The sequence below is a fragment of the Molossus molossus genome, unplaced genomic scaffold (assembly GCF_014108415.1).
Source record: "Molossus molossus isolate mMolMol1 unplaced genomic scaffold, mMolMol1.p scaffold_m16_p_22, whole genome shotgun sequence".
Taxonomy (NCBI): Eukaryota; Metazoa; Chordata; class Mammalia; order Chiroptera; family Molossidae; genus Molossus; species Molossus molossus.
In genome coordinates this window covers 6,903,294-6,922,822 of record NW_023425358.1, presented here as the reverse complement: position 1 = coordinate 6,922,822, position 19,529 = coordinate 6,903,294, and positions in this window count along the sequence as shown.

The window sequence follows — 19,529 nt, the reverse complement described above, 5'->3', positions numbered from 1 at the left end:
TATAATTGGCACACAGCAATGTATAAGTTTCAGGAATACAACATAAGAATTAAACTTATATTGTGAAATGATTTCCATAATAAGTTTAGCTAACATCTATCATCTCATATAAATTAAAAAAGTAATTAAAAATTTGTTTTCCTTGTGATGAGAACTCTTAGGACTCACTTTCTTAACAGCTTTCAAATATACTATACACCATGGCTAACTATAGCCATCATGTTGTATAGTGTATCTGTTAACGGGAAGATTATACGCTTCCTTTAATTAACCCTCCTCTCACACCCCACCTCTGGTAACCACAAATCTAAAATCTTTTCTTTAACTTTGATTTTGTTTTTACTCCACATATAAGTGGGATGATAAAGTATCAATCTTTCTCTGTCTGGCTTATTTCATTTAGCATAATGCCCTCAAGTTCCATTCATGTCATTGCAAATGACTGAATTATTTTTATGGCGGAATACTATGTATATATTATCTCACAACTTCCTTATCCATTCAGCCATTGATGGACACGTAGGTTGCTTCCACGTGTTGGCTGTTATAAATAAGGCCATGATGAACATGGGGATGCAGACATCTCTTTCACTGGTGCTTCTGCTTCCTTCCAACGTAACCCCAGAGTGGAAATGCTGGGTGTGGTAGTTCTCTTTTTAATTGCTTCAGTAATCGCCACACTGTTTCCACAGTAGCTGCACCAGCTGACATTCCTACCAACAGAGCACAGGGTTCCCTTTTCTCCACAGCCTCGCAACACTGTTGTCGCTTGTCTTTTCTATGATAGCCATTCTCACAAGTGCAAGGTCATATCTCATTATGGCTTTGATTTGCATTTCCTTTATAATTAGCAATATTGAGCACTTTTGTGTACCTGTTGGTGTGTGTGTGTGTGTGTGTGTGTGTGTGTGTGTTGGAAGAAAGTCTACTTTGGTCCTTTGCCCATTTTTAAATTTGATTATTTCTTTGTTTACTATTGAGTTCTATGAGTTCTTCATATAATTTGAATATTAACTTCTTATCAGATAAATGGCTTGCAGTTTTTTCCCATTCCATAGGTTGTTTCATGTTGCTAATCATTTCTTTTGCTGTGCAGAACTCTTCAGTTTGATGTCCTCCGACTTGCCTGGTTTTTATTCTGTTGCTTGTGCTTCAGGCATCATGTCCCCCCAAAAAGACTGGCAAGTCTCATGGCAGGGAACTCTTTTTCTATGTTTTCTTCTAAAAGTTTTAGCCTTTCTGTTCTTGCGTTTAAGTCTTTAATCCATTTTGAATTAATTTTTCTGAGAGGTTGTAAGACAGTTCTATTCTTTTAAATGTAAATATCCAATTTTCCCAGCACCATTTATAAAGAGACTGTCTTTTCTCCATTGAATACTCCTGGCTCCTTTGTCATATGTTAGTTGACCTTGTATGCATGGGTTTATGTTGGGTTCTAGTACTCTGTATAATTATCACGTATTGCTTCAATTCTTCTTACATTCGCTGTGAAAAATTCCTCTGGGTATTAACTAGTATCTGCACCAGTGAGTTTTACCCGGTGGTAGACTGGTACACCAGCTCTCTAAAAAAGAAAGAAAGAAGCTCTGATTTGCACTGTTTGCTGATTTCTGTAAGGTAAATACTCCCACCAGGGCCAATTTGAAGTTACCAACGATTTAAACTGGCCTGAGAAATTCCTAAATATTTAACCATCAGCTCCTCACGCACTAATCAGAGCTGCAAAACACCATCATCCTACTCAACTGTTCAAGGCAAGATTTCGGTCACTAAAGCAGACAAAACCAGGTATAAATGCAGCATTCAGAATTCTGTCTGCATACGTTGTATTTCTATCTCAGTGATCCACAATTTCAAAAATGTGCAAGACAAGGTTAGTCTGGAATAGAGGTCTCAGTGTTTAGGAACAAGTGAAGAGTTCTTAAAGTATAGGATGATTATCTGAAAAAAAGTTGCCTCATGCGGTGATTTCCATTTTACTGTGCTAAGAAACAAAGTCATGGTTTCGTGGGAACCCAGTTCTCTAATGACACAATGGTGAGCCTTGTAATCAGTGGTCTTGTACCTGCTACATGTGCCAGGTGTGTGTGGGATCCATCTCCTGATGCTCCATCCTCTGCTCCTGTGGTCCTGGGAGCTGATGCACTGAGAGCCCTCACACCCTCCGCCACAGCACCTGTCCACGTGGCATTGTGGACACTCCTTAACGTCTTCAACTCCTCGATGTCTTCCTTTTCTATCCCAGAGTCTAGAAGACGCACACACTCAACGAAAGATTGTGGAGTCGATGAATAAACAAAGAGCTCTTGGAATTAGCAGGATTTGACATACTCTCTTATTTGACTCCCTAATATGACTGGCAAGAAACGTTTGCAGTTGGTGATTTTTCCCGAGGTCACACCCCAAGAATATCAGCAGGCAGAGAGTAGAGTCCAGGTGTCCAATCCTCAGTGTTTCTTCCTTTGTTAAAACATATGGCCTATTTCTCCTACTTTGTAGCCCAGAGACGTCCAAATCGGCCCCCTTCTTGCATCAGCACCAATCTTGTTATGCCTTTTGCCATCTATTCATCCACCAACAGAGAAGCATTTACTGAGCACCCGTTCGACGCCAGGTGCTCTCTGCTTACTCTCTCCTCCCCTTCCTTCTCTACCTCAATTTTTCCTTCTTTCCCTTCCTTCAGGGAAATCAATCTGGCTGAACACCTTTGGGACCGCTTCTGGAAAAGACAAAGTCAGGACTATGAAACCTACTGATAGTTAGAAAAGCACATTGGCCTTTCAATTTGCTCCGGGTTGCGTGTGGGGTTGAAGAAGCCTGCAGTGGCCAGCCGCTGAGCATCTCGGGTGTGTCAGCCCCAGCCCAGTGCCTCTGCGCTCTTGCTGGCGTGACAGCCCTGAGCAGGGTGTTTGCTGCAGAGTCTCCCCAGGGTCCTCAGCCTTAGCTCACACAGGCTGGGTCATGGGCACCAAGGGCAGAGAGGAGGGGCGCCTGGCACAGCCTGCTGGCGCCAGGCCCTGCTGTTTGAACAGCACTCATCTGTGGAAGGCCACACATATCACAGTCAGTAGAGTGACAAAGGTCCTTTTATTTCTGTGAATGGGACACGGAGGGGATGAGAACAATGATCTGAGTAGGGAAGACTGGCTGTATGAGGAGAATGAGTAGGTTCCCGTAAGTGAGGGCGGGAAGGTAATTCATTCCTTCGAGCATATGGTTACAGGTCCAGCTCCCTTCCCATCTGGAGGGAGTGGACAGTCTCTTCATTGTCACTTCGGGCAAGAAGGCCCACCAGCTAACAGGAGCCCAGTGACCCTGGAAGTTTGGGTTCAGTTCTTCAATTGCACCATTTAGGAGACAGGTTGTCCTGTCCCCGTCCTGGAAATCTGCAGAATAGGGTCACTGGGAACTTGTGGCCAAGACTTTTCAAAGTCATTCTGAGGCACATATCACCCTGTCGCCCTTGGCCCACCTTCCCTCACATACCATCCCGGTGCCTCTAGAAATGCCAGGAGCCCAAACGACCAAAGGGGCCCTGATGCGGTGACACTCTGGAGCCCCACCTGGCCAAGCCTACACTGGTCAGGGGCTCAATAGGATACTTACTAGGCATTGGTGCTACATTTCAGGTAAAAAACAAAAACAAAAACGAAAACCTGCACAGCAAACAGAAGGGCTTGGCAGGCTAAGGATTTGAAATCTGGGTAATCCATTTGAAACCTCAAAGCCTGGGCAGAAGTAATGCAAACGTTAAATTAAAACTGCCCAGCTCGGACACAAAGTCGCCTCAGAGTTTGAGTGTCAGAGTGGATAGCATCACAGCTGCAAACAATGTGGTCTTTCTATCTCCTTTCATTGTAATGATGGGGCACGGGGTGCCATCATGGCGAACGAGGTGTCCGTGGCCCAGAGACAGGACAAGGAAGTGCCCTCTTATTTTAATTTTTAAAAATTTTTATATGCTAGGCATAGTTCTATATGCCTTTTATTTTCCATACAAATTGATGAGATAATCTAGTTAATATACGCATTACCTTCCCTAGTTTCCAGAAGTAGAAGCTGGAGTGCAGAGAGGTCTAGTCACTTGCTCAAGATCACACAGTTTGCAACTGGCGGCACTGGCATTTGAAGTCAGTGATTTTCGTCACCAACAGGCTGTCACCCAGAGGGTGAAGATTCCCCCTGTAATACTCTGCCATTCAAAGTCAAGCTAATCCTGAAAATCTGAGTTGTGGGGACATGGAAGGTAGTGGATACTCAACATACTTCCACCCAAGCCTGTGTCTCAATCTGTTTGGTAGAAACAAGCGAATTCCCCTCAACCTTTGATGCAGAAGTGAGAGGAGAAAAGGAAAAGGAAAAATCATTGTTTTCTTTAAAAAAAATAGAGAGAGAGAATTACATTTAAAATAAGAATGTTAATTCTTAAACAAAATGTATCTTACCTGAGAGAAAATCAAAATATAAAAGCAGTCATGAATAAGAGGAGATGAAGTGGGCAAGTCAGTTTATTATGTCCTAAGAAATGACTTTGTATTTATTCACTGAATGAATATTAATTTATTAAATTTTAATTTGCTTATTGTTTACTGTATTTATTAATCCACTTATTACTTATTAAGCACTTTTTCAGTTCTGGATTACAGTAGAAAGCATAACAAAGTCCTCACATTCATAGAGTTTAAAAAAAGACAATAGACAACAATGTATTAGAATATATGAAGTATTGGACAATAATACGGCAAAGCAAAGGGGATGGGGTGGAGGGCATGGCTTTGTTTCTGTGCATCAGCAGTGACCCCAGGAGACAGAGGGGAGCCTGTGGCAGAAAGAGCGAGTGCAAGGGACTGGAAACGGGAGCACATTTGGCAACTTGAAAAAAAAAAAAAAAAGACTGCAGGAAGGCCAGGCCAGCTGGGCATCATGAGTGAAGGTGGAGAAAGTAAGAAGCAAAGTCAGAAAGGTCATAGGAAGGTAGATCAAGCAGGGTTCTGGGCTTTTGCCCTGGCCAGTCTGGCTCAGCGGTTAGAACGTCCGCCACGGACCAAAGAGTCACGTGTTCCATTCCGGTCAAGGCACGTTCCTCAGCTGTAGTTTGGGCCCTGGTTGGGGTCGTGAGGGAGGCAATCAATGTGTCCCACTCACCTCCCCCCTCCCCACTCTGAAAATAAATGGGAAAATATCCTCAGATGAGGATATAAACACAACAACAGTATTTTGGCTTTGACTCCGAGTGAACTGGGAACCCTGCCTGTGGACAGAGCCGGCTTGGCCCGCGTCGGAAGAGCTCCCTCTGGCGGCTGTGCGGCCGCGGGCAGGGTGGGAGCAGGCTGACGGGACTGGGGAACTGTCGCCGCCATCCAGGTAGAGGAGATCTGAGCCATAGTGCTAACAGCCTGGGCAGCGGGACAGGACCCTGTGCTAGAAAGGTTTTGAAAATAGAACCACTGGAATTTGCCGCTGGCTTGGGCAGGGATGGGGCAGGAAGGTCTTAGCGAGTGAGTGCGGAGTCAAGAGTAACAGAAATGTTGGCCGGAGCCTGTGCTGCAGCCCAGAATTCAGTGGCCGTGACCACTGGCTTGGGGATACTCAGTTCTCCTAAGCTGAGCTGGTCTGAAGTGGGACGCTTCCCTTTATTCTTCTGTCCTTCAGCACATAGTCTTTTCCAACACAGACTAAGGGAGAAGCAGAGAAGACGGAGCCCAGAGCCAGAGGACTTCTTGCAGCAACAGTATCTTATTCTTACACGACTGGAGCTGACTGCAGCTGGCCTGGCTGCCCAGCCCCACTTGGCATATGAGCACAATCCTTTTGTCTGTCTAACTGCTTTCAGCACCAAAGCAAGTGCTCAAACAAGTCACTTGAGAGAGCTTCGGGTTAGAGCTGTTGCTAGATGTGCAGAAAGCCTGAGGCTGTGGAGTCGAGACCTGGGGCTAGCTACAATCCAAATCTGATCACTTCTTCCCACTCTGGATGAGACATAAATGCCTTTTCCCATTCCTAAAGCGTTCTCTCTGGGACGTTAGACAACTGACTTTTCCTATAGCTCTCCTTGGTGGTAGGTTTTGGAGGTCTGCCCCTGCCTCTTCAGTCTTATGAGTTAAGTCAACATGCCTAATGTCTGAAACCCTTCAGTGGCTGGATAAACGGAACCATGGTCTCTTCACCTGTGCTCAGCTACCATCCCAGCGAAGCGTCACGCTGTCTATAGCACGGGCCACATCAGTTAGTGCGTGTTTAGAAGACGGGGGACTAGTCCTGTCTCCCTGATGATGACTTCTGCGATGGGTGGGCTCTCACTGGTTTTGTTCGCTGTCTTAATCTCCCTGGCTGTGGGAACAGAATGCTCCCTTCATGTCCTTCCAGTGGAGGATCATCTCAGGTTATCTTGACTCTAGAGAGCAGAGGGTCATTCTAGCCAAGGGACACTAACGAGTCCCTGAGAAACGCACTGCAGGAATATACGAGGACTTGCCCCAAAGGAGAAAGTTGAGCAGCAAAAAATGACTTGTACATATGCTTCACCACCTGAGCATTCTTTCATCAGCGAGGTCTAGGAGAAAAGCCTTTGGAGAGCACTGGAGTGGATTTACTCCTCGAGATTTTTGGGGATGCTCAATTCAAAGCTATCCCCAAACAAATAATCCAATCCGAAGAGTGGTCCTAGAATAGAAAATGTATGGAATCTGAAATGAAGGGGACATTACTGGATCTTAGCTCAGAAACATACCACACAGGTGACTCCTGACTTCATTTCTGTGAATCTCTCTTTTTTTTCTTAATCGTAAGAGATAATATCCCCTACTTGACAGAGGTCTGTGCAGGAGTAAATTAAACTATTTATTGCTATAGAGTAACTAACATTCCAGTAGTTAATTTGGGGGGAAAGAGGAGTAGGGTAAGTGTTACTTAATCACCTAGGAGGGCTCCATTGCTGATGGGAAGCTAGCCAAGGGCATGGTTTGATGACAAAATATGGGCTTTCGGATCTTCCTGAGGTATAAGAGAAAGACCTACTCAGGAAGAGAAACCAGAAACCACAAGTACATAACAGCACATATTTTCTTGTGTTTCTCACACAGATACAAAAGAGCTGACATATATCTTAGACCTGGTGCTTTATAAGCTGCATTGGAGTCATCTTGTAAAAGATCGACATGATTCGGACTGGGAGGACATGACAACAATCCTATTACGTGGGCTTGTCCCCAAGCCTGCCTGTATCATGATTAAAGTGAAACAGAGAAGAGATATTGGTTTATCATGGGTTCCCTCCTGGACTCCGGAAGATAACAACAATAAAATTCCAGTGAAAACTAATGTCTTACTATTGAAAAATAGAAATGAAAATTCACCATTTGAGTTGTTGAGAATGGAAGGTGGGGCGGGGGGACGGAAAGTTAGAGAAATAAGAGAAATGAGAATAAAGGTCAAGACCAAGGCAAATCAATCCCTGAAGGAGAAAAAGAACCAAAGTAATCACCGACGCTGAGGAAAAACGACTCTTTTCGATTGATGGCAACACCGTTTTGCAAAGTATCATGCACACTACCAGGATACTCGCGTGGCCAGGGCAAGAGCATCTTCCATCTCCTGGCTTGATGAGGCTGACAGACATAATCAAAGCCATTCTCAGCGACATCTCAAGAGGGAAACATTCAAACGGTTTTGTTCTGTCTCATGAGTGAGACCTTCCATGTACCCCTGTGATCCGGCACAGACTCGTGGCTCCTGACGTGGGCGGCCCTTCTCCTGGGACCATCTGATCTAACCAGGGAGGTGCCACATGGTCACCTAACCTGGGCACCCTAGTGAACTTAAACGCTGGAATTCACCACAAACAAAGCACACATGGCAGGCACACAAGGGCACCGAGAAGCAAGGCCTAGTCTCAGATTCTTCAACTTTCAATTCAAGGTGGTGATAATACCTTCTTTACCTAATTCACAGGGCTTTTTGTAAATCAACAGAAAAAAATTGCATGCAATAAAATGTACACAGCTGTCTGGCCGGTGTGGCTCAGTGGTTGAGCGTGACCCATGCACTAAGAGGTCGCCGGTTCGATTCCCAATCAGGACACATGCCCAGGTTGTGGGCCCGATCCTCAGTGGGGGGCATGCAGGAGGTGGCTGATCAATGTTCTCTCTCATCGATGTTTCTATCTCTCTCTCCCTCTCACTTTCTCTATCTGTAAAATCAATAAAAAGAAAAAATGTTTTTTATATGTACACAGCTATACAACCGGCATCGATATATCATAATTAATTATAAATAGTGCATAAAACCTTCCGTAGACTAAGTACTTTACTGGGGTAGGATTCTAGCATGTGCTGTATGTAATAGCCCCTCAAGTTCATGTATGTTAGAATTCTTCTACCACCTCGATAGGTTTCATGCTGGTGTCTTCATTGTACACAGCAGTGAGGTAAGGCTCAGTGGTCTCCAGCCACCCAGGGTCCTATAGGGAGCCTTCGGCAGTCTGACGTTTGAGTCAGGTCTTTCCTTGCCATCCACCCATTGTGGGAGTAAAGGATGGGAGTGGAGAGTGACTGTTGAGTGCTGTGACTCAAGAGGACTTTGTGGGAGCGATGAGGACCACAGGGCACTTGTGGGACCAGCGATACAGAGGAGCAGAGAGGATGGGCCTCGGGTGGAGAAACAGCCCAGGTGTTCAAGCACCTGATCTCTCCGCCACTTGCCCTGGCCTTTCTCATCCTTCAGCGCTGAGGGAAATGTATCTTGAAAGTCTGATAGACATTTTCTATATCGGATACTGACACTTTCTGTTTCTGTCTTTCTAGAAACTGCAACATCAGAAGAGAGGTCTGAATATTTACTATTAATTTTTCCTCCGAAAACAAGAGAAAAAACTCCCCGTTATTGTTTTTGACAAGTGTTGAAGGATGTGATATCCCAGAGAGCAGGAGAGAGCAAGATGTGATTACTTTGAAACAAGCCAGGGATGAGCAGGAGGGGAGCGGACTCTCTCCTCCCCGAGGACCAGCCGCGGGCTGCGGGCCCTTCCTGGCTCAGCACCCCTCCCCCGCCTGTGGGTGAAGATCTGTCTGAAGGAATCGGACTGAATACCAGCTGCCAGACGACCGCTGAGGAGCAGACTCCGGGCGAACCTTCCCTGGGACGAATGGCTGCTGCAGGCCCATAGACGCAGGAAGGAGAAATGTGCCGGAACCAGGAGGGATGGTGCGAAGCACTGACATCTCCCGGTGTCTCTCTCCGCCGGTCATCTCACATGGCTCTGCAGGCCTCAGATAATTAGTCCCAATGACTTAACTGTGAATAAAGGATTAATCGACAGCCATTTGCAAAATGGTAGACAGTGGAACAAAATGAGGCAACCTGGCCAAGGATCAAAATAGCAATTTGATAACACCACTAGGAAGAAAAAAAGCCAAGAAAGTAGATATGAAATCCCAAGTTGGAGTAACGGATCCCATATATGCACAAACGCACGTGTCTGTTCTCTAGGCGAGTGGTTGGGGGAGTGCCAGGCTCGCTCCCAGGGTGCCCCTCCTTCCGCCCCTCTGACACCTCGCGCCCTGGGACCCATGAACGGAGCTACATCGTTTCTTCAGTTGTGAGCCCCCACCCACCTCCATGACCCCTACATTCTCATGACTGATTTGAGCCTCGCCTTTTAAGTTTTTCCTAGATATTTGCTCAAGAATCTCCCCCTGACCTTTGGATCTGGATGATCTGTGCTCCACAACGCCCACTTCTTTCCTGTCACAATCTCTGTCCCACCATGTTGCCCGAGCCTGTTGGCATCCCCCCCGAGCCGTGCGAGCAGGAACCCATGTCTATGTGGCTCAACCGATTACCCTCAGAGCTCAGAACGGTGCACACACACCAGGATCTCAGTAGGTACTGTACTAAGTGACTAACTGCACACACACTCCTTGCCTTAAGGAAGCTGTTAATTCCCTGGGTAAGAGACATACCAGCCCCAGGGAATGAGGAAATGTTGAGAATGAAGTGAGAGTAGAACTAGTTTGAACACTGCAGCCCAGAACGTTACAGTTAATCCCACGGTATACGCTACTGCTTTCAATTAAATCCCATTCCAATAAACATCTCCATGCTGGGAAGCTTCCTCAGGCTCAGGGCAGGCAATGTCTACATGCCCTCTTTGGAAATTTAGTCGTCAATCTTTGAACAGATAAAGACCTTCAAGATCCATCTACTATGTTATCTATTTTATTTTTTCTTTACTGTTTAGAGACACAGGAAGGGAGAGGGAGAGAGAGATGGAAACATCGATGAGAGAGAACATCGACTGGCTGCCCCACTGGGAATCGGGCTCACAACCGGGGCATGTGCCCTGACCAGGAATGGAACTGGTGAGCTCTTGGTGCAGGGTCGATGCTCAACCACGGAGCCACACTGGCCGGGCTGTGCTGTCTATTTTAAAGGCAGCTCTGTGGTTCTGTACCTGGGGCACACGAGCAATTGCTTGTTTCCCTAGAGCAGCTCTTTAGTACGACAGAAAGGATTATGTAGGTGGCAGAATGAGATGTGTTGGAAAGAGCATAAGTTGGGGAATCAAAATGACCTTGGCTCCTACCCCAGCCCTGTTGTTCACGAGCAGCATGAGTTGGACGGTTTCCCTGGGCACTACACTTAGCATCACTCCAGAGTTGCAGAGGTTAATATCAGGTTACAGACTTGAGCCTCAGTAATTTGCATCAATGGATGAAAAGGTCCCTTATCCTATCTCTACCACTTTCTACTGTGTGCCCATGTTCTAATCACTCTAAGCCTCACTTTTCCTATCTGTAAAATTCTCTTTGCACACCTAATGTAAGGATTAGGTAGGGTGTGCACATCAAGTTCCTAATTTGGTACCATAACAGACATTCAACAAATAGAAATCTTTATCATTTATTTTTGTAACAATTATTTGTCAAATGTGTTTTTGTTGCCCTGATCAATGGTAGAATATGACTGTTTTCTGCCTCTTAATTTTTATCGCCTGGTGTAGTCTATCCAACAGATATATTTCCTTTTGTATGGTCTGCAGCTTCTTCACTCATTGATATGATAACGAGTGATCCTGGCATTTCCCTTGATCACATCCCCTCCCATCTCTCTTCTCTAGCCCCAGCCAAAGATTTCCAGCCACCTCTTTAGGCCAGGGTGGGGAGCCGCGGACATTCAGGCTCTCCTTATGTTTAAGGAGATTTAAGGGAACTCCTCATACCCCACTGACTCGGCAATCTTGAAATTAACTTAGAAACACAATCACCAAACAGTTGGATAAAATGCATCTGTCCCCTCTCAACTAATAGAATAGTGCCACGATTTAGAAGATCTTATAAGCAGAAAGGGGCATTTCCCTAAACATTCAGATTTTGTTCCCAACTATAAGACTATTTGGTTGTTAATACAAAAATTGGTCTATTCAGCTTTCTGAGCCTTCTTTATGGGGGAGACAGCTGATTTCCTTTTTAGATCCAAGTATATTAAAGTTTACAACTAATTTAGATAACACCATATGAGCTGATAGTAAAATGTCTAGCAATTAAATAATGAACATGTGGGAGCCATAGTCATCAGAGATATCAGAACACACCTTTATTATACTGATATAAAATCAATGTTTTTCATATGATTTAATTACAGATTGACAGGAAAACACGTACAACAATATATTAACAATTTTTAGGTAATGCATATATTAAAAACTACGTTTTCAAAACTATGATTAGTATTGAGCAGGTTAAATCCACCATTTTATAAAACACCTTTTGGATTCTAAATATAATAACTTAGCATGAATAGAGATAGAAGAGTTTGTGTCTGATATGGGTAAATAATCTCCCCTATAACATGGGGTGAAATGAAGATGCTAAATGATGCAGCGTTGGTCTAAAGGCAGATTTGCCCACGTGCTATTCAGATTTCATAGTAGAAAAATTTGGTTCCCGTGACTTGCATTCAAAGCAAAACGTAGAACCAACTGTAGTGATGCACAATCTAGAGGCACCCTATCCACTATAACACGCAAATGTCACCTCTCAGCGTGTGCTCTCGGACGGCTGGTGGCCCGGGAACCAACGACAGCTGTCTGTTCATACAGACAGCACGGTCTGCAGGCTCAGGTGCGAGGCTGGGGCCTCAAAAAGACCTAAGGGTCCCTTAGTTTGGAAACTCTCTATGTCTACGAGTGATGGCTCACTTCTCTGGGAAGAAAGACATCTCTGAGCAATAAACACTCCGCACACGTAGCATTTTCAGTGACTACCAAACATGGGAGTTGATCAAATCCAAATAGAAGAATGACTGGGAAACACCCAATTTTCAAAAAGCAGTTATACATGACTCCCAATGGGGAGGAGGGTCGAGAAAGACCTCCTCCCAGGGGAAACAGAACAGCTGGCCTGGGGATCCCACACCTTCTTGCTCACCCATGTGCTGTATTCTCTTTCCCAACAGCCAGTCTGGAGTTTACATTGCTGTGGACTGGATTCTCTCTACTACTTTCTTTTAATCACGGGAATGAAAAGATTAAGGAACCCTGTGAATTCCATTTAAACCTGCCTGCTACCCACTTAAAGCAACGGCAAACACTAATATTAACAGGCTAAACAAAGGAACACTAAGGCCAAATTCCATGTCAGAAGTGGACAGTGGCATTTGTAGGCACCAAGAGCTGAAAACCATCCTTTGACTAGGGAATCGTGGTTGATAAGGTGACTTTTTGTAAGAGCAAGAAGAATATGCTGTCATTTGCCAAAGAAGGGAGCATTGTGCAAGGGTTTGGGCAAATCTTTGTACCCCTGCAGGAAAGTTCTTCATGAAAATGAAAGAATAAAAGGAAAATACCTCCCAGAGTGTTGTTTTATCCATTTTATTTTCATAGCTAGATGACAGCAATGTATGACTTAAAATACAGGGAAGCGCCCAGCCAGTGTGGCTCGGTAGATTGAGCGTCATTGTCCCATGGACTGAGAGGTCCCAGTCGGATTCCCTGTCAGGGCACATGCCCAGGTTTCGGGCTCGATCCCCAGTAGGGGGCATGCAGGAGGCAGCTGATCAATGTTTCTCTCTCATGTTCTTGTTTCTACCTCTCCCATCCTCTCTCTCTCTCTCAAAAAAGAAAAAAAAGAAAATCAATAAAAATATATTTTAAAAAATACAGGGAAACTTAAATAAAAGGTGATGCTTGAGAGTGCATGGCTGCAGACAGTTGAATCTAATTCCCTTTTCTTTGTAGAGGTGCTAAGAATGACAGTGCAGACACCTACAAGAGAGTACTAGTTACTCTGTTAACATGTGTGTATAATTTAAGGTTTTACTTATTTGTTAGTTAGTTTATTTATTTTGTTGGTGGTTATTAACTGACTGATAGATTAAATGAAGAAAAATAAAGAGCAAACCTAATATTTAGACGCATTCAGAATACTATGGCATGTAAGATATTCTCAATGTTTATTTCCATGTAGCCTCACACCATGAGCGTTGTTAGCTAGAAGGGAAATTATGCCACTAGGGAACTTACAAATATTACACAGCTTGGGAAAAGGACTTCCGGAAACTGAGAGGGGTAGATGAATAATTTCTCAGGTCTCCTCCGGGTCCAAAATTCTATGTTTCTGATTCTTGGAGACCTAGTTTAGGGAGTATTTTGGGAGAGAAATACTAAGTACCAATGACATATTTTGGCTTCCATTTAAAAAGTGTGTTGGGATGTCTGCTTATTCTTTCAGACATGTTCATTCCCACAGCGATTTCTCGTTTAATTCAAAAAGGAGTTTCACTGGCTGAAAGATTGAAAGTACTCTGAACAGCTGGGTATGTGGCTTATGATTGACCAGTGCAGGGCTCAGAGAGTCTCAGATGGCCAGGAATAGAAAAGAGAAATTTCCCTCCAGTTAAATGGTTCATATTTATTATATCTCCTTGCCCCAGGTATGACCCGTTGCAAGTCAGGACTTACAGGTGTGAGATGATGCAAAGGACATCCTGGGCCCAGCGGACAGTCTTCATTATGTGACCAGCTGTACAGAAAAACCATAGAAGGCACAGAGATGTTCCCAGAAACTGTGCCCCTCAGTCAACAGTGAGAAGCAGGTCTAAGAATCCAGTGTGGTGTATGGGTCAGATATTGTGCTGGATTTTGAACTGCCTCTTGATGTAGACGTTTCAATCTGACTTTCTCAATGTAAGACTTCATTTAAAATTTTTTAATCTTCACTTGAGGATATGTTTCTATTGATTTTTAGAGAAAGAGAAAAGGGGAAAGAGAAACTCAATGTGAGAGAGAAACATTGATACATTGCCTCCTATGTGTGCCCTGTCTGGGGATCGACCTGTATGTAACCTGGGTGTGTGCCCTGACCGGGAATCAACCCTCCACCTTTAATGCACAGGAGGACACTCCAACCCACTGAGCCATTTGCCAGGGCTCTTAATGTGAGACTTTAACTGTGTTGCATAAACTTTCTGGGCCTAAACTTTCTAATTTATAGAATAAGGAAATGCAATTACCTACCTAAAAATAGTTTTATAGAGATTAGTAACGATAACCTACATAAAATACCTCCCTATCCCAGAGCCTAACATAAAGTAAGCAATTAATAAACAGTCCTCTCTAGCCATTTTCAAAATTTTAAGCAATAATGCAGACACACACACACACACACACACACACACACACACAGTCACAACCTGGATCTTTGCCTGACGCTGATAGATGTTGCCTGAATCTAAACCAAAAACACGAAGGTAAATGGGCCCTAAACATGAGAGATTAAAAACTTTAGTAGAATGAAGTGGTAAGAGGAGACGATATCATCATAGCCATTAATAACCATTATGACACCAATTAGCGTCCATTTGAGCAGCTCTTACTGTCGCTGTGGCACTCTGCTCAATTCTTCACATGCGTCATTTCACTGAACACACACCCCAGGAGAGAACACTGCTGTTGCCTCCATTTCACAAAGGCAGAAACCGAGGCTTAGAAACTGGAATCTCTAGAACTGATACTCGTACTCCTATGCATTGTTACCACTCTATGGCAACGCGCAGAAACTAGAACAGATATAAAATTGCCACCAGAATTGCACCTTGTCCCTGAGTCAATTATGTATTGCTTTGCTGTGCTGAATCAAGAATGACTTCTCCATTCATTCTTTTGTGCACAGATACATTGTACAGAATTCCGTGAGCACTCATTATGCACCAGGCAGTGTGCTAAATGCAAAGGTTATGGAGATGCAAGCAAGCATCTAAGTTGCTCACACAAACCAAGAGAGGCAAACCTAGTAAAATGATGCAACATGTTTGGACTAGACACCCTCTCGTGTCCCTTGTGCTCACCATCGCAGGTGTTCATCTTGGTACAAACTCTCTGAGCTCAGGGCCCATCCCATGGCCCATTCCCAGGGGGAGGCAGGTGCTTTGTATCTAGTCAGCACCTGCATCATAACGGTGCCCAGTCCATAGATTAGACTCTCATTAGAGGCCCTTGTGCCCTTGTCTCTTAGCTCTTACACTGCATGCTGGGATCATTAGGGTTAGTGATAAATGTAAGTGGAACTGCCTATATTTAAGCAGTGGTAGGATATTTGAACTGAAAAAAAAGCAAGGTAAAAGATAAATGCAATTTGCTAGTAGAAAAACAAGAAAAAAATCTAATAGCCCAGAACATCATGCAAACTGTAGTTCCTTATTATCAGACACTGTTGGATGGTATTATTGGCTAAATAAAATACATTGCAATTACACCAACAAAGCATTATATTTATGGGGCATATATTAGAACATAGATTTTCCATATACAGGACACTATTTTTAACGGTATTCTTTGTCATGGAATTGCATTTGTGTTTCTAAGCCGGTATCTTGGTGTGGTCACATGGAAGCAGCGGCCATTCCCATGGGCCCCTTCACCAAAGCTCTGTGCACAGTGGGAGTCAAAAGAAAGGGAGGTGAGGGGTGGGGGTGGCGACAGGCGAGCCCGGTCTGGACATGCACGATCACATGCTGAGAACACATCTTTCTTATTTTACAAAAGTCACAAATATAAACCAATGTGTTCCCTTCCACAGATTTAATGCATTTCTTGCTGAAGCACATCCCTTGGTGAAAGACTTTGAGGAAATAACCAAGCGCAGAGGAATGAACAGGCCAAGGAAAAGCCAAGTTTCCATAAAGTGGTGAGTCAGCAGGGGGTGGAAGAAATGTTATCACTTTCATTCCTTGTTGGAATATTAAAGGCCTTCCTTTAAATCAAAATTTCCCTTTGCTCTTAATAAGATGACAGTCTGGAACACCTGACCAGCTGCTGAGACAGTGATTTCTCGCTGGGTTTAGATTACTCAAGAGCTCTGCATTTAATCTCATAAGGCTGCCGGGGTTTGGACGAGAGCTGGGCAAAGCAAGAGACAGAGTGGACCCCTGGAAGCAGGCGGCACCACGCAGGGAGAGCAAACGTGCTGATATGTGAGACCACCCTATTTTTTATTCTAGTTTGAGTCAAAGAGCAGACACAAATCAGCACCTTACGAAAAGCAAGAAGAAGGGGGCGGGGTCACCAGGGAAGCAGAGGCCCTAAGGGCAGATAGAGACTAACAGGCTTCGAGCTCTGGGAGGACTTGGAAAGGGACATATACCTGCTATGAACAAGTGTGCACACCTGAGGGGATGCACAAGGCTGGGGATCCGGGATCCGCCCCCCCAACCACAGGCCGAACAGCCCACAGCACCCCAGCCCTGCAGCATCCTGAGGAGCGGAGAGCTGCGTCCCCCACACACGCACCCACCTCAACCGATTTCCTCCGTCTCATTAAGCCTCTCCATGAAAGGTCAAGGCTGTAACAGTGTGAGAACTTTATGTTCTTTCTCCTGCAGAACTGGAGTTCGGGAGACAGAGAAATGCTTTTTGCAAAATCTTTTTTTAATTAATCAGTAAAAATTTTTATCGAGCTTTAACTAATCTCTCAAGAGAGCTGCTGAGACAAAAGTCAAAGAATGATGGTCTTCCTTTTCTAGGAAGGACAATCCCTGTTCCCTAACAAGGAATCACTGCCCCACCTGGAGGCCCGCTCAGCCTCGGAGACCCGTGATGGATTTAGGAGGAGAGGCCCCCGCACAGGCTGATGTCCCTCGGTCTAAACGGCATCTTTCAAGAGGGGGAAATATCAGTGTGCGCAGTTACAAGATCATGGGTAAGACCTATTGTATCTGCAAGTTTAATTATTACTCCTTTGAAACCCATGTGTTAGATCTTTCAAAAACACACACTATGAACTTTAATATAATTTTAACTATCATACATATGTGATATACAAATACACAAAAATATATTTACACGCTACACACATCTACGTTCAGTGCCGAGTACACACTTCTCTGTCCACTTTCTGTCCCGTTCGTGGCCAAAATCTTATGTATGTATTTGTGTGTTTATTACCGAGCAATTTTTATGACTTGAATGATGCCCACCGAACAGATGTTTGAAAGACCTAAGCCCCAGTACTTCGGAATAGGACCTTCTTTGGCTAAGGTCTGTGTCTGCTGTGCTTTGTTAAGATGCGGTCATACCGTAGTAGGGTGGGTTTTTAATCCCACATGCCCCGTGCCCTGATAAGAAGAGACAAAGACAGAGTCGCACGCGGGAAGCAGCCACGTGACGCGGAGACCGTGATTCAAGCCGAGGAACACCACAGACTTCAGGGGAAACGCCAGGAGCTGGGAGAAAGCAAGTGAAGAACCTCCCGAAACTGGAGCCCGAGGCAGCAAGGCCCTGCTGAGAACTTGGTTTTGGACGCTGAGCATCCAGAAAAGTGAGATGATCAATGTCAGTGGTCCTAAGCCACCGAGTTGTGGTCCTTGGTGGCAGCAGCGTGGGGCACAGGGTCAGCCTGATCGACAGTCAGCTCGCAGAGCCCAGGGTCCAGCGACAGCGAGCCCACGTTGCTGTCAGCTAGGATGCCGTAAAGCTTCTAAAAAGAGTGAATTAGTCAAGTTTAACCCCCACTTTCAGTGTTTCCTTAGAACTTCTACTTTAAATACGACAGAAGGCAAGGAGTCAGAAAGATAGAGGAAAAATATGATTCATAGCTTGAGACCTTCCTTTTCTGAGAATCCCTGGGTGCCATTTATTTTCATTTGCCTTGGACACTGAAGTTACATTTTGTCTTTCAAGCTTATGTCTCCTGCCCTTAGGGTCGGAGAGGTCGCTATGATTTTAGAGCCTCAAGAATAGTTCTGGGTCTGGCCACAATTAGCAATTAATTGATTTATGGACAAGGCACCCTTTAGCTCCATGGGGCCTGCTCGGCAGAACCACACTCTCTCCAGGCAGAGGACGTAAGAGGCCAGATAAATAAATGCAAAACTGGATCAGTTGTCAACAGCCACCCTGGATTTTGCCATTGAGAAATTATCTTTTCTTTTCTTCTTAAAAAACATCTATTTCTTGCATAACTGGATCATTTGGAGCAGAACTTCCCAGAGTTGGGTTTTTATAGACCAGTAAAATTTAAAAGAAAAAAAAAAGACAAAAATTAGGTGGCAGATCTTTCCTTTGCCAAGTAAAATGTCTATTTTCTTTCATCATTAATTCCTAAAAATAAAGGGGCGTTCTCACTGCACCAAGAGGAAATGTATCATCTCAGCTTGAGAGACAGTTGTTGACATGACAGCCTGCTCCTGACATGGCACTGACTGGGACCCCCTGTCTCCCTCTTCTGCTGCAGGCTGGGCCACATCACAGACCAGCACCTCCTGTCTCCCTCTTCCTCTGCAGGCTGAGGCTGCATCACAGACCAGCACCTCCTGTCTCCCTCTTCCTCTGCAGGCTGAGGCTGCATCACAGACCAGCACCTCCTGTCTCCCTCTTCCTCTGTAGGCTGGGGCCACATCACAGACCAGCACCTCCTGTCTCCCTCTTCCTCTGCAGGCTGGGCCGCATCACAGACCAGCACCTCCTGTCTCCCTCTTCACTGCAGGCTGGGCCGCATCACAGACCAGCACCTCCTGTCTCCCTCTTCACTGCAGGCTGGGCCGCATCACAGACCAGCACCTCCTGTCTCCCTCTTCACTGCAGGCTGGGCTGCATCACAGACCAGCACCTCCTGTCTCCCTCTTCACTGCAGGCTGGGCTGCATCACAGACTAGCACCTCCTGTCTCCCTCTTCACTGCAGGCTGGGCTGCATCATGGACCAGCACCTCCTGTCTCCCTCTTCACTGCAGGCTGGGCTGCATCACGGACCAGCACCTCCTGTCTCCCTCTTCCTCTGCAGGCTGGGCCGCATCACAGACCAGCACCTCCTGTCTCTCTCTTCACTGCAGGCTGGGCTGCATCACGGACCAGCACCTCCTGTCTCCCTCTTCACTGCAGGCTGGGCTGCATCACGGACCAGCACCTCCTGTCTCCCTCTTTCTCTGCAGGCTGGACTGCATCATGGACCAGCACCCCCTGTCTCCCTCTTCACTGCAGGCTGGACTGCATCACGGACCAGCACCTCCTGTCTCCCTCTTCACTGCAGGCTGGACTGCA